The following is a 14253-nucleotide window of genomic DNA, read 5'->3' as shown; positions in this document are numbered from 1 at the left end:
GTCTGTTAGTCATGTGGCCCTTTGCAGTTTACTGTGCTTTAACTTATGTTCTTCTCACCTGATGAGAAAACAAGTGAAAGCAGAATTCATCAAAAGGGAAACTATCTGAGTGGGCCTGATGTAATCAGAGGAGCTCATTAAATCTGGGTTGAGAGACTCAGACAGAGGTTGGACACATGAAAAGGATTCAGTACAATGGAGCGTCTCCACTGCTGGCTTTGAATGGAGGTCGCCTGTTGGGAGCTTAGAGTGTCATCCTGCTGCGGGCCAACAAGAAACCTCAGTCCAACAATCTCCAGGAATTGAATTCTTGATAACCCACATGAACTTAGAAAAAGACCCTGCACTCCAGATAAGACTGCAGCATAGACTATGCTTTGATTTTGGTCTTGTGAGACCCTGAGCAGAGAACCCGGACTTCTGCCCTAGAGAACTGTCAGCTAAAAAATGGGCATTGTTTTAAGCTTCTAAGTTTGTGATAAACTGTCATAGAGTGATGGAAAACCAATTTAGGACATTTCACCACAAATTCAGATTTGACTCATGTTTGAGCATCTTTGAGGCGCTAGGGGTGGTGTTGGGAAAGTTTGTCTATGTTAAATTAGCTAATCCTCTCTTTACTCCTTCATGGAGCATAAAGCAGTTGTACTGTTTGGATGGTATCCTCAAGACAGACAGTCTCAATCAAACAACAATTCCATGCCTCTTGTTATGGTGTGTCGACTAAAAAAATGCACAACATGAGAGTTGTGAGTTAAGTTTTATTTGGGGCCATATGAGGACTGCAGCCCAGGAGATGGCACCTCAGAGCTCTGAGAGACTATCCCAAAGAGGCAACAAGCAAAGGTCAGCATATAATGTGATTTTGTTAAAGGGGGGAATACATTCAATCAGGCACATATTTGCCCAAAAGGTTTCTACTCGTCTCATGAAGCTTCTGTTAGTCACGAGAAACAGTCATCGCCACGAAGGATTTCAGTGCTTTTCTAAATATGAAGAGATATAAGATTTGGGCTCATAAAATCAGCTGCTGAGAATATCTAACTATCTGAAGATGTCTCCTGCCCGTATTTGGCCGAGTGGAGAGTGCTTCATTTCTGCTCTCCAGCTGAACTCCTTCAGCGTCTGCACCAGCAGATGATCTAATCCCTGTGGAGGAAGACGGCAAGCACCCATGGCAGGTGCCAATTTTTAGTTGACAGGTGGTTTGTGTAGAGAAAGATGTGTGACCCAGGTTTAGAATAATTAGTGCACGGCATTCACCCAGCTGAATGACGGTTCAGAAGTGAGCGCATGAAGTCAGTCAGTCCAGTCGGAGCCCAGTGTGTGTTAGTCACTCAGTCATGTCCAACTGTTTGCGACTCCATGGACTGCAGCCCGCCAGGCTCCTCTGTCCATGGGATTCTCCAGGCAAGAATACTGGAGTCAGAGTCAGAGTCCACCGATTTTTTTCAGCGATTGGGTAAGAGAAGTTCTTTCTTATTCTGGGCAACAGGATGTGTAAACTGGGAGGCCTGGGACTTTTGCTGCCATTTTTCTCCTGGGACAAAAGCAAATGATAGTAAGAGACTCCAAGAGAAATACATCTGGACCCTTGATCAAACCATACCTGAAGCTTTGGCCACTAACCTAGATAGCATATTCAAAAGCAGAGATATTACTTTGCCAACAAAGGTTCGTCTAGTCAAGGCTATGGTTTTTCCTGTGGTCATGTATGGATGTGAGAGTTTAACTGTGAAGAAGGCGGAGCGCCAAAGAATTGATGCTTTTGAACTGTGGTGTTGGAGAAGACTCTTGAGAGTCCCTTGGACTGCAAGGAGATCCAACCAGTCCATTCTGAAGGAGATCAGCACTGGGATTTCTTTGGAAGGAATGATGCTAAAGCTGAAACTCCAGTACTTTGGCCACCTCATGCGAAGAGTTGACTCATTGGAAAAGACTCTGATGCTGGGAGGGATTGGGGGCAGGAGGAGAAGGGACGACAGAGGATGAGATGGCTGGATAGCATCACTGACTCGATGGACCTGAGTCTGAGTGAACTCCAGGAGTTGGTGATGGACAGGGAAGCCTGGCGTGCTGTGATTCATGGGGTTGCAAAGAGTCGGACACGACTGAGCGACTGATCTGATCTGATACTTTCTAGGAGCCATGAGCTAAATTATTTCTTCCAATTGTTTAAGCCATTTTGAATTGGGTTTTCAGTTCTTTGGAAGTAAAGCCATCCTAATACATTACTATTTCTATTGGATGGATGACAAAATGAAACTCAAGAAAGTTATTCCCTGAGGTCACAGAGCTAGTAAGTGGCAGGATTGAGATTTAAGACTCAATCCTTTAGCTCATTTCATTATACAAACCTCATTTCATTATACAAATGCCTCATCCAACTCACCTTTGTCCCATCCTAATGGGTAGAATACCTTTACTTCTCTAGGAAAAACCATGCTCATCTTAAGGATTCTGGCTTCTCCTCATTCCTGGAAAGAGACTCCCAGCTTCACAATCTGAATGCTTCTACATCTCCATTTCCAGAACCATCCTATGTCCCAGTCTTCCCAACCACAATTTAAATCCAATAAAAGCAGAACTCTTTTTTTTTTTTTTTTCCACTCACTGCTTTTTCCTTTATTGGGTCACAACCCTGCCATCATATGGAAATAGGCATATGAGACCTTTCCATTTAGGTGGAGAACGGGGCTTAGACCAGCACAGCAGGTGAGGAAAAGCGCTTTCCTGGTCTCTAAATACCCCATCAGAGCTGGTGTCAGTCCCTGAGGAATGTCTCAGGAGGTGGGCAGTGAGTAAACAAAAGAGAAAGCCCGGACATAAATGAGAAGTCGCACTCTTTAGCAAGAAAATGTCCCATTAATCACTGTCAAGACACCCCCACCTCCCACAGGATGGCATCTGAAAGAAAATTAAGTAACCAAATACAAGGTCCTTCCTGTCAGGGGAAGGCAATATTATTAGCAAATTAGCAAACATATCCATCAGTGGTAAAAGAAAATCAATGGGTTTTGGAGTTTTACAAAAAACAGGAAAAAGCCTAGGAGAAGAGATACATCCATTCTAGAGCTTGGTGTTTCTTTCACAGGGATTAAAGCGGCCTCACAGACCACCCCCTGCTTCCTCCTCAACCCCTTTCGGGGGAGAGGGCGTCACTGCGTTCACCGTCGGCATACCGGCCAAAAGAGCCCCTCACCCTGGAGTTGGGGGTGCATTTTGGGAGCCATCATTTTAAAGTTGTTCTGGAATATGTGCTTGGGGGAGGAACGACAGTGTGGATCTGAAGGTGCCTGGCGATATCATTTTCCAGCATTTTCCCGGCTGAGCAGTGAGTGGCTGGGCAGCCAAGCAAGAGCCTTCAGATGACTCAAGGAGCAGGAAGGGACATGAGACGGTGTCCTGCGTTTAGAAAGGCAGGCGGACGTTTGGACCGTACAGAGAATGGCCGCCATGCAGCCCCACGCAGTCCTGAGAGAGTCCTCAGAAACTGAGACTAGCTGGATGGATATTTAGAGACAAGGTAGCAGTCCATGGGGTCGCTAAGAGTCAGGCACGACTGAGCGACTTCACTTTCACTTTTCACTTTCATGCATTGGAGAAGGAAATGGCAACCCACTCCAGTGTTCTTGCCTGGAGAATCCCAGGGACAGAGGAGCCTGGTGGGCTGCCGTCTATAGGGTCGCACAGAGTCGGACACGACTGAAGCGACTTAGCAGCAGCAGCAGCACTTTGCTTTGCCTGCTATGTTGGTCTAAGCCCAGTTCTTCACCTAACCAGAAAGGTCTTTGCTTATTTCCATATGACAGAAGGGTTGATGGCCTAATGTAGCCCCTGACCTCCATGGTGGTCCTGGGAGAGAGGCTCTTGCTTTATTCATGTCTTCTGTTTATTCTTTTTTTTTTTCTTTTTAAGAGTCTAAAAAGAAGTGAAACAAATGAACTTATTTATAAAACAGAAACAGATTCACAGACTCAGAGAATGAATTTATGGTTGGGGGTGGGGGGTGGGAAGAATGGGGGAAGAGATAGGGAGTTTAGGACTTCCTGTAGATCACAGGGAACTCTGCTCAATGTGATGTGGCAGCTGTGGATAGGAAGGGAGTTTGGGGGAGAATGGATACATGTATATGTATGGCTGAGTTCCTTTGCTGTCCACCTGAAACTATCAACATTGTTAATTGGCTATCAGTTCAGTTCAGTCGCTCAGCTCAGTAGTGTTGGACTCTTTGCGACCCCATGAACCTAATTGGCTATACGCCAATACAAAAGGAAGTTTTTGTTTTTGTTTAAAGAATCTGATAATGATTACAGACCCTATTGTTTAAAAAAAAAAAACAAAAACTATTTTCTGGAGATTCACACATACTTTGGGGGCTGGTTACTCCAAAGAACTCCTGTCTTAAGAAAAATCACCCTTCTCTGGAGACAGGCCCACCTGGCACTCTTCTTGATGAAGTGTGGCTAAGGGCATGAACCTGGCATTCTGCATCAGGGCGGCCCAGGTTGCTTTGAACTAACAAAGGGGCCTTAAATCATGGAAGGAGCATAGCCTCCTTCCGACATCTGGAATTTTAATGAGGTGGGATCAGGCAGACAGAGCCAGAAAGAGCAATTTCGCATCCATTGAAAAGCTTTTTTTTTTTATAAGCATCTTGGTTGATTTTTCAAACATGCAACAGGCACTTTAATAAAGATTTCTGTGAATTAGTTTGTCTTGTTGAATAAATGACCATTGCTAAAATGCCTCTACCTCACCCGCCCCCTGCCACTGCAACACCAGTTTGGCTTTATTTATTTATTTATTTGCCACTTTTAAAGCTCAGCTTAGGTTTCTGGTGTGCACATGACTCTCAGAGGCTGGCTGGCTCCCTCCACTTCCTGGGGTGTGGCTGACACAGGTTAGAGGGCCACCTGGAGCTGAGAACTGCCAGCCACTCACTTCCTCCCCTCCACATCCACCTGCCTTTCCAGAATCTTGTCTGACACAGGGGACAAGTCGGGAGCAGGCCACTTGCCCTGATGCAGCCCCAATCCACCATGATAGAGGGGAGACGGCAAAGACGTGTATGAACCTGTCTTTTCCATCTTCAGCACTAGCGCTCACAAGGCAAGGCTCTCATACACCCAAGTCACTCTCTCTCCCACTGCCTGCCGGTGTCCCAGGCTCTGAGTGCTGTGGACTGCCTCTGCAGCAGCAGCGCCCAGAAACGGGCTCTGCTCGGTTTCCCCATATAGAACCACCTCTCCGCTCAGAACAGGCTCTTCTCTCCCCTACAGCCCAGTTGGTTCAATCCTCCCTCCAGGTCTCCTCATCCTTAGGGACTGGGGCGAGGAGAAGGAGAGCTAGCTGGAAGGGCAGTGGGCAGCCCACTGGCTACTGCTCTCAGCTACCCAGGGATTCAGGAGCGGGAGCACCTTCCCCACATCCCCTCCAGGGGGCGCCCATTCCCGGTTCAACAGCGCACATCCTCTGCGCAGCGCACAACCCTGTGCCAGGGGTGAGTCAGGAGAGCTCATCGCCTTGCCTCCCCGACGGTTGGGTGTTCTGGGGACCTTTCTGTCCCTTCCCAGGTATGGGCTTCCCCACCGCAAGATTTGCACCCATTCCAGGAGTGATGACACGAAGTTTAGATAGACCTAAGACCATAGGAATCTGAAAATACCTCCAGAAGTTATCTCCCTCAAGATCTTTATTTGAGAGATGAGGAAACTGAGGTCCAGAGTAGTTAGGAAAGTAAGTATATTTGCAACACGTTTCATAACCACTCACCTGACGTTCACGTGCTTCCCAACTCTAGGCTGCATTGCTGCATCTGAGTCTGTCCATTTTAAAAAATGTTTATAATAAGTCCATCTGCTGAAAGGACTAAGAGTTTAGATGGAGCAGTGTTAAAAATGATCTCGTATAGAGACCGGCCCAGAGTGAGAGGAGACTTCTGTCTCTCTACTGCAGATACAACATGGTGGACAAAAGCAGGTTATAATTGAGAGCAGTTTAAGAATAGCCAATTAAGCTAATTCTTGCTTCAGAGACTCTGTCTGCCAGTGGAGTGTATTATATCTTTTGTATGACTAAACTGAAATCAGTGTTCTGGACAGTCACGATGAATGTAGATATTTTTTAAATAGAAATGATAACCCTTAATGTGAATAAGAACTGAATGAGCAGGGAAACTAGTTCATTCCAACAAAGATAATGTAGGTGATTGTGTCCTTTTGGGAGCTGGTAAAATTCCCCAGATGAGTCAAACTAGTTCTAATATACCAGTTAAATGTTAAAAAGAAGTTTTTTTTTAAAAAAACTTGTGTTCAGTCACTCAGTCATGGCTGACTCTGCGACCCCATGGACTGTAGCCCACCAGGCTCCTCTGTCCATGGAATTTTCCAGGCAAGAATACTGGAGTGGGTTGACATTTCCTTCTCCAGGGGGAGTGGGGGGGAACCACTGGAGATTTAGCTAATAGAACAATATAATCAAGAACACAAAAGGCTCCTGAGAGCTTTCCTTTATTCCTAAGAGAGTCAGGGTCACCAAACCCACCCAGCAGCAAAGTACATTCTCCATGTCTCCACAAAGATAGTTCATCTTTTTCTTCTCACTTTCTTACCCACAAACGTGTGTCTGATTCCAGAATTTTCAGATAACTTTTCATTTTGGTCTGCACCAAGAGAAACCACCAGAAGGGAAAGGGAAGTTGGTTCTCGCTGTCCAACCCCTCAGGACACAGCTTGGGACAGTCGGGCTTCTCCACAGGGAGGACCATGGGCTTTGGGACACACTGAGGGGAAGCCTGCAGTTTCCATCCTTGACCAGCTTGGTAGTGAAGAGATGCATGGAGAGAGCGCCTCTTTCTGGCAGCCATGTGCCCCCAAGGATAGTGACGCTCGCTCACCTGACTAGGTTCGCATCTCATCACCTTGAAAGCCAACCCTAAGGTTTTTATGAACATTGCCTTTTATAAACGAGAGGCGTCAAAAGTCATCTGAAGAATAAAATGGGGTTTGCATGCTTTTGAGACATCATTAGGAGAGCTGTAGGCTAATGTTAATGCCACTCACTGATTTTATCAAGTATCAGCACCTATCTAATACCTGCCCTGTACCAGGCACTGTGTCCGGGTCCATGAGATGGACCAAGTTCCTGTTTCCTGAGAGTTTGCAATCTAGTGGGGAAGACGGCTAGACAAGCCTGCCTTTGCAGCCTATGACAAAGGCTAGAATAAAGGATAAACAAACAACATAGGTGGTGGTTTAGTCGCTAAGTCATGTCCAACTCTTGAAACCCCATGGACTGTAGCCTGCCAGGCTCCTCTGTCCATGGGATTCTCCAGGCAAGAATACTGGAGTGGGTTGCCATTTCCTTCTCCAACATAGGAACACAGAGCAAAGACCTTCTAAGCCTGCTCTGGGTGTGGGAGCTTCTGAAGGGGATGACACTTGTCCCTGGAATGAAAAGGATGACTGAGAGTTTAGCAGACAGAGGTGTTGGGGGTGTGGGTACAGCAGGGCGGGGAGGGCACTCCAAGACAAGGACACGGCACAGCTAACCCACAGACACGTGACACCGCACCACAGCAAGCTAGAACATTTTAAAAATACTAAGCCAAGTACTTACAGAGTCCCTCCCCAAAAGGAAAGCCTTTATTTAGAATTCAAAGTGAAAAGTGAGTGGTAATCTTGGAACACTGAAACATATCCATTATGAGGAAATAATGCCATTGCAGGAGTTTTCATGACTGGCCAGGAATACTGAGAAAGAGGTGCAGAACCATGGGCATTTGTTGGACTGACTTCCAGTGTTGCTGAGAGAGGACCCCCTTCCTTCTGGTCTACACTCCATCTAGTGTAATCGGGTGTATCAAGCGGTCATGACATGAACAACGTCTCACTTTACTCAGCTCTGTCTATCCACAGGGCAGCGTTCTGATATTGATTTGGCTTCTCAGATATGTTTCCGTATTAAAAAAAAAAATTGCCAATGGAAGCTTTTAAGTACCTCCTCTCGAGATCTCTTTCTCAATGAAAATGGATGATTTGTCGTTTTGGTCTTTAGGCAACAATGTCTTGGAAGTTGAGTATGAATGAACCAGGCCAGCATGAACAGATAGACTCTCGTTGAGTGAGCTGACAAAAACTTCTGCATCTTTTGATGCCACCAGGAAGCAGGTCTCCGGGGAAGCCAGCCTTGACACACTTCCTCACTGCAACACCAAGTTTCCAGTGACCGTGGGATGAATGGATGCTTGGCAGGATGTACATTCCAATGTATTTTCCCTGAGAGGAAGTGCATTTTCTGGAACATTATCCGAGAGGATAATTGGAAAAAAAACCAAACTCTTTATGGATAGGAAAGATAACACCCAACTCACGATGCTTTTTGTGAGCTCTTGTTGTTTAGTCACCAAGTTGTATCCAACTCTTTTGTGACCCCATGGACTGTAGCCCACCAGGCTCCGCTGTCTATGAGATTTCGCAGGCAAGAATACTGGAGTGGGTAGCCATTTCCTTCTCTAAGGGATCTTCCCAACCCAGGGATCAGACCCATGTCTCCTACATTGCAGGCAGATTCTTTACCACTCAACCACCAGGGAAGCCCATAGTTTTCGTGACTAGCAATAGAGGATGAAGTGATAGCAATCACCTTGGAAAGCATTCACTGCTGCTGCTGCTGCTAAGTCGCTTCAGTCGTGTCCGACTCTGTGCGACCCCATAGATGGCGGCCCACCAGGCTCCCCCGTCCCTGGGATTCTCCAGGCAAGAACACTGGAGTGGGTTGCCATTTCCTTCTCCAATGCATGAAGGTGAAAAGTGAAAGTGAAGTCGCTCAGTCGGGTCCGACCCTCAGCGACGCCATGGACTGCAGCCTTCTAGGTTCCTCCGTCCATGGAGTTTTCCAGGCAAGAGTACTGGAGTGGGGTGCCATTGCCTTCTCCGAAGCATTCACTAGATAGTTACAAAGTGCCTGCCATGCACAAGAGAGTGTGAGGGCTACCAAGCAGAGACAGGCACGGCTTTCCTGCCAGGCACTTTCACTCTAGAAAAAGAAGAAAATGTGTATAATAGAAAGTAGAAACTGATATGAACTATAGAAGATATCTCTGAAATGCTATTAGTAGCTCAGAAGAAGAAATACTCTTTATTTTATGTAAACACTTCTGTAACCCTTACTATGTACCAGGTACTGTTTTAAGCACTTGAATGTGTAATAGCTTATTGAATGTGCCTAGTACTTCGCTTTCACTTTTCACTTTCATGCACTGGAGAAGGAGGTGGCACCCCACTCCAGTGTTCTTGCCTGGAGAATCCCAGGGACGGGGGAGCCTGGTGGGCTGCCGTCTATGGGGTCGCACAGAGTCGGACACGACTGAAGCGACGCAGCAGCAGCAGTAATTTTTGAGGAAGTTACTATTATTATCCTCATTTTACAGACGGATAAACTAGGACACAGTGAGAAATTTTAAGAAAATCCTGTGGCTAGAAAGTGACCGAGCTGGGATTTGAACTGGGGTGGTGGTTTGGTCCCAGAATCTTTGTTCTCATCCAGCCCCCTGAGATCTTCTAACTGGCAGCTGGAGAACCCCAAGGAAGCGTTCATGAACGTGAAGATGCTTATCCAGAGCCTTGAAGAGGGTGGACGGCTTTGGGCTATGCAGACATGGAAGGAAGCACGTGCCAGGCAAAGTAAACAGTGCTGGGGAGGGCAGGGAGGCTGGCACGCCTGGGACTATTGTTTCCTAGTCAGCCAACAATCACCCTACTGCCTCAGCACAAGTTCAGGTTCAGAAAGAATAACTTGTCAGAATAAAGGGCCTGAGTAAAGGGTCAAGTATGAGGGCCAAACAATGGTGGAAAATCTAGCCTTTGAACTTCAGTTTCCACAATTTCCATTCATTCTCCCGGCCTCAATCATTAGTTGAGTGACTCAAAAAAAAAAAAAAAAAAGCCATGGGTTTGATAGGAGCAAACCGACAGTAAGGTACCATAAGGAGAGCAGTTCAAATCTTATCCTGACATGGCATGGACCCAAAGGCAGGGTTAGCCATCGCCCTGAAGCCTCAAGGTTTGGTATTTCCTGATCTACAGGGAGGGGTAAGCAGACCTCATTTTATTTTCATATATCCCACAACAGAGGAGAAGACAATGCTGGGAGAGCTGGGGTAATGTTCTCTTTCTCAAGAAAAATCCAACCTTATTTTAAAGGCAAGATCTCTTCTCTTGCTGCAAGGATGCCTCATGAGGCTTTAAAAGTAACCAAATCATAATGGTAGCATCCTTCACAAGCAATGAAGTTCCTCCCCAAGTGTCGGCGCTGAGTACTGAGTTTAAGAAAATGCATGATATTTCTTTGAACTAATTCCTGATTTCCTTCATCTCCATCTCCTGGACTGAAATTGTGATTAATAACCAGGAAGACTGAAGGGCAGGTCTGTGATCACGCAAAAGCTGAGTCAGGGCAAGGGGATGAGTGTGCCAAGGTCTTGGCCCTTGTCTTCCAGAATGACGTAGAAGAGGCTTCTTCTGATGCAGACACCAGCCTCTGGCACATGCCCATGGGCTCTGGTGGAGGCAGCAGCACAGTTAGAGTGTTTATCTGCAAGTAATTCATGTTTGAATAAAACACAGTCCAAAAATTGGATCCTCGGATTCACCCTCCCCATCCCAAGGAGCTGCCTGGGCAAGAGGAAGAGGTTGTAAGATTTGGCTCCAGGGAGACATCAGTGTAAATACTTGCCATGTAAACACATGCTAGTTGGGAGGAATTCACCCAACTTCGATGAATCTCAGTTTGCTCATGTGGGAAATGGAGATTATCACATTATATTTAAAGGGATATTTGGAAGAATCAAATACCGTGATATAAAGCACTTATCATAGTGCCTGATACATAAAAGATGCTCAGAAAGAGCATCCTCCTAAGAGACCCTCAGTTCATCCACATCTTTGTAACAGCATACATTCTGAGTACACACTATTATAACCATTCTTCCTCCAGTTCAGCAAGAAGGCAACCCTGAAAATCAGGGACTCGATCCTTGTAAAAGAGAAAAGAACTGGCATGAAGTGCTAAGAGTAGAAGCAACATCAGAGCTAGTTGGAGGCCATGACAGGAAACAGACAAGAGCAAGGCATTAATTTTAAAGGGTGTCATGAAGTCAGGAGAGACAAGTATTCAGGCCTCCTAAAGTCCACTGTCTGCTGAAGCAGTCATTCATGCCTCTGGCTGATGTCACTAACAAGATCCTCCCACGTGGACCTGGAGCATCAGCACCAATCAAGAAGAATGGGTTGCCTGATTCAAAAGGAGAGGAATTGGCTACTGACCACACAACTCCTAAGAAATATACGAGGTTCCAGGGTGGTTACAAGTGAGAAGAAGGCATTCCCAGGCATCTGTATCATATCAATATCTCCAAGGATTTGCTTGCCCCGTGCCCAACGCAATTGTTGCAGCCTTGCCTAGGTCTCAGGCGTGCCCTCAGAAGATGAGGCATGAGTGTAGAGGCTAGTGTGTGGCAGAACCTCCCTAATGGCCACACTAACCCCGAGGCTTTTCCATTAGACAGAGAAATAGCGCTCTGGGAGGAGAAATACCGCAGGGTTGGACCTCCTTTTCAGTAGAGGCAGCGCCCTGTGAGGAGAAAGTCAATGTTCCAGCTGACTTTTTCCAGACAAAGGGACAGAGCTGGATGGGGAGAAATGCTGGCTGTCAAGCCCTCCAGCTCAGACTAAGGATCAGCCCTCTATGAAGAAACATTACGGAGGGAAAGCCCATCTTCTCACATAGAGACAGTGCTCAGTGAAGATAAACTCTGAATGGCCGGCCTTTTTCAGACAGAGAGAAAACCCTCTGAGGAGAAATGCTGGATGTCCGGCTTGCTTTGTCAGACAGGGAGAAAGCTCTTTATAAGGAGAAATGCCAGTGGGTCGAACCTCCCCCTCCAACACAGAGACAGAGCTCTGGAGAGAGAAATACAGCATGGTCGGTGAGGAGAAACACTCTCTGTTAAACTGGCAGATAGCTCCCTATAAGGAGGAATGGCTGAGGTTCAGCCTACTCCTTAGACAGAGAGAGAGCCTCTAGGGGGAGCAATGCCTGATGGCCAGCCCTCCATCTCATAGAAACAGAGCCCTCAGAGGAAAAAGACAGGAGTTGGGAGCCCGCATCTACTCAGGGACAGCGCTCTAGACTCTGGGAGGAGAGATGCTAGCGAGCCAGCCTTCCTCTTCAGGCAGAGATGCACCCTCTGAGGAGCCATTCCCAGCTCACTTTCTGGACAGAGAGATAAAGCTCTCTGATGAGAAGTGCCTGATGGGTGACCTTCTCCAACTCAGACAGAGAGACAGCACTCTAATGAGAAAGAGAGACAGATCTTTATGAGGAGAAATTCTGAATGTCAGCCTCTTTTTCAGTCATAGAAAGGGCTCTGAGAAGAAAAGGCAGATGTCCAGCTCTCTTTTTCAGACAGGCCAACAATTCTCCATAACGTGAAATGAGAGAAGATGCTGCAACGGAGATACAGCCCTGGAAGAGGAGAAATGTTTTCTGGTCGGCATGCTTTCTCAAACAGATAGACAGCCCTCCACAAGGAGAAATGCCTGATGACAGACAAGCAGACAGATAAATAGCACCTCAGACAGAGAGTGCTCTGAGGAGAAAGGCTGGTGGTAGGGTCTTCATCTCAAAAAGAGACACGGTGCCCTGTGAGGAGAAATGCCAGATGGTCTGTGCTCCATCTGAGAGAGAGAGAGCTCCCTGAGGAGATATGCCAGATGCCCAGGCCTCCTGGACCTGCACAGTGACAGAGCTCCATGAGGAGAAATGCTTGGAGGGGTGACCCTCCTTTTTTGACAGAGAAACAAACAGACAGTGCAGGAAGAGAAGAAATGCTTGCTGGTTGGCATGATTTCTCAAACCGAAAGACAGCCTTCCACAAGGAGAAATGTCCTACAACAAACAACACCTCAGACTGGAAGATGGCGCTCTAGAGGTACGTGACCAAGACGTGTTCCATCAGCCCTTACTTCTGGACGAAGAGACTGTGCTCTCTGAGGAGACATGCTTGGTGTCAGACTCTCTAAAAAGAATAGGAAAGAATCAGATGTACTCTATGACAAAGATTATATATATATATATATATATATATATATATATATAAAATAGTTAAACAGGGCTTCCCAGGTGATGCTAGTGGTAAAGAATCCACTTGCCCATGCAGGTTGGATCCCTGGGTTGGGAAGATCCCCTGGGGAAGGGCACGGCAACCCACTCCAGTATTCTTGCCTGGAGAATCGCACGGGCAGAGGAGCCTGGCGGGCTACAGTCCATAGGGTCGCAAAGAGTCAGACACAACTGAATCAACTTCACACAGCACATTGTTAAACAAAAGAAGCAAGCAGCAGGAAAATAGACACAGAGTCGTCCCATTTTGTTTAGATTATATACACAAATAAAGTGTCTGTCTACATATGTTTGTATGTTTTTACAAGTCTAGAAAGATACACACAAAGCTAGTTGACAGTGTGTATCTCTGGGAAGGAAGGTAGGATTTGGTGGGGTGAGAGGAGAAAGGCAACTTCTGCCATAAATAGATAACATTGTTCAAGTTTTCTATATCTGCTGAGTTTTTGTCCATTTGTTCTATCGATTATTGACAGGAATATTGAACAAAGATTTTTCTTTTGATAGTTGTGGATTTGTCTACTCTTCCTTTCAACTGGATCACATTTTGCCTCATGTATTTTGAGGCTTCACTGTTTCACCTTCAACAAGAAGATATAAAATCCTTAGTAGGAACGTACCTAACAAGAGAGCTTTAACATACATACCTTCTTAGTCAACTGACCTCTTTACATTACATTAAGTAATGTCCCTGTTTATCTCTAACAATATTCTTCATTCTGAAATCTACCTTGTGATAATTAATATAACTATTGCAGCTTTTTTTGATTAGTGTGATGGTGCATCTTATTCAGAAAGGCTGGGAAAGGCACTTGTCACTGGTGTCAGAAGTGGAGATTGCTACAAGGACTCAAATGCAGACCTTACTGGTTTCACTGTTGTCTGAGACTTCCGCACGCCTCCCAGGACCCCTTATCATACCTTACTGAAGGAAGTTCACACCTCTGAGGATCTGCTGGATAACTTGAGGCAAGAGCCCACAGCGGTCTTTGGTGCCAGAAAATCCTGGCCACTTCTTCAGAGGTGTGAGCCTCGAGGTCATTGCACTACCGTGGAAATCACAAAATC

At 46.2% G+C, this 14253-nt stretch overlaps 1 long non-coding RNA gene across 1 annotated transcript in view; it reads right to left on the bottom strand.

Annotated features, from left to right (window-relative positions):
* Nucleotides 1-745: 745 nt before the first annotated feature.
* The window catches only part of LOC101904305 (uncharacterized), a 41880-nt gene continuing 28372 nt past the window's right edge, over nt 746-14253 (bottom strand). The window contains exon 5 of the long non-coding RNA XR_009493150.1: nt 746-14252. This is a non-coding gene — a long non-coding RNA (uncharacterized lncRNA). The remainder of the gene's footprint in view (nt 14253) is intronic.

The sequence above is a fragment of the Bos taurus genome, chromosome 27 (assembly GCF_002263795.3).
Source record: "Bos taurus isolate L1 Dominette 01449 registration number 42190680 breed Hereford chromosome 27, ARS-UCD2.0, whole genome shotgun sequence".
NCBI classification, from domain to species: domain Eukaryota; kingdom Metazoa; phylum Chordata; class Mammalia; order Artiodactyla; family Bovidae; genus Bos; species Bos taurus.
The sequence above is the reverse complement of the archived record's forward strand: the minus strand, read 5'-3'. Positions and strand labels throughout refer to the sequence as shown.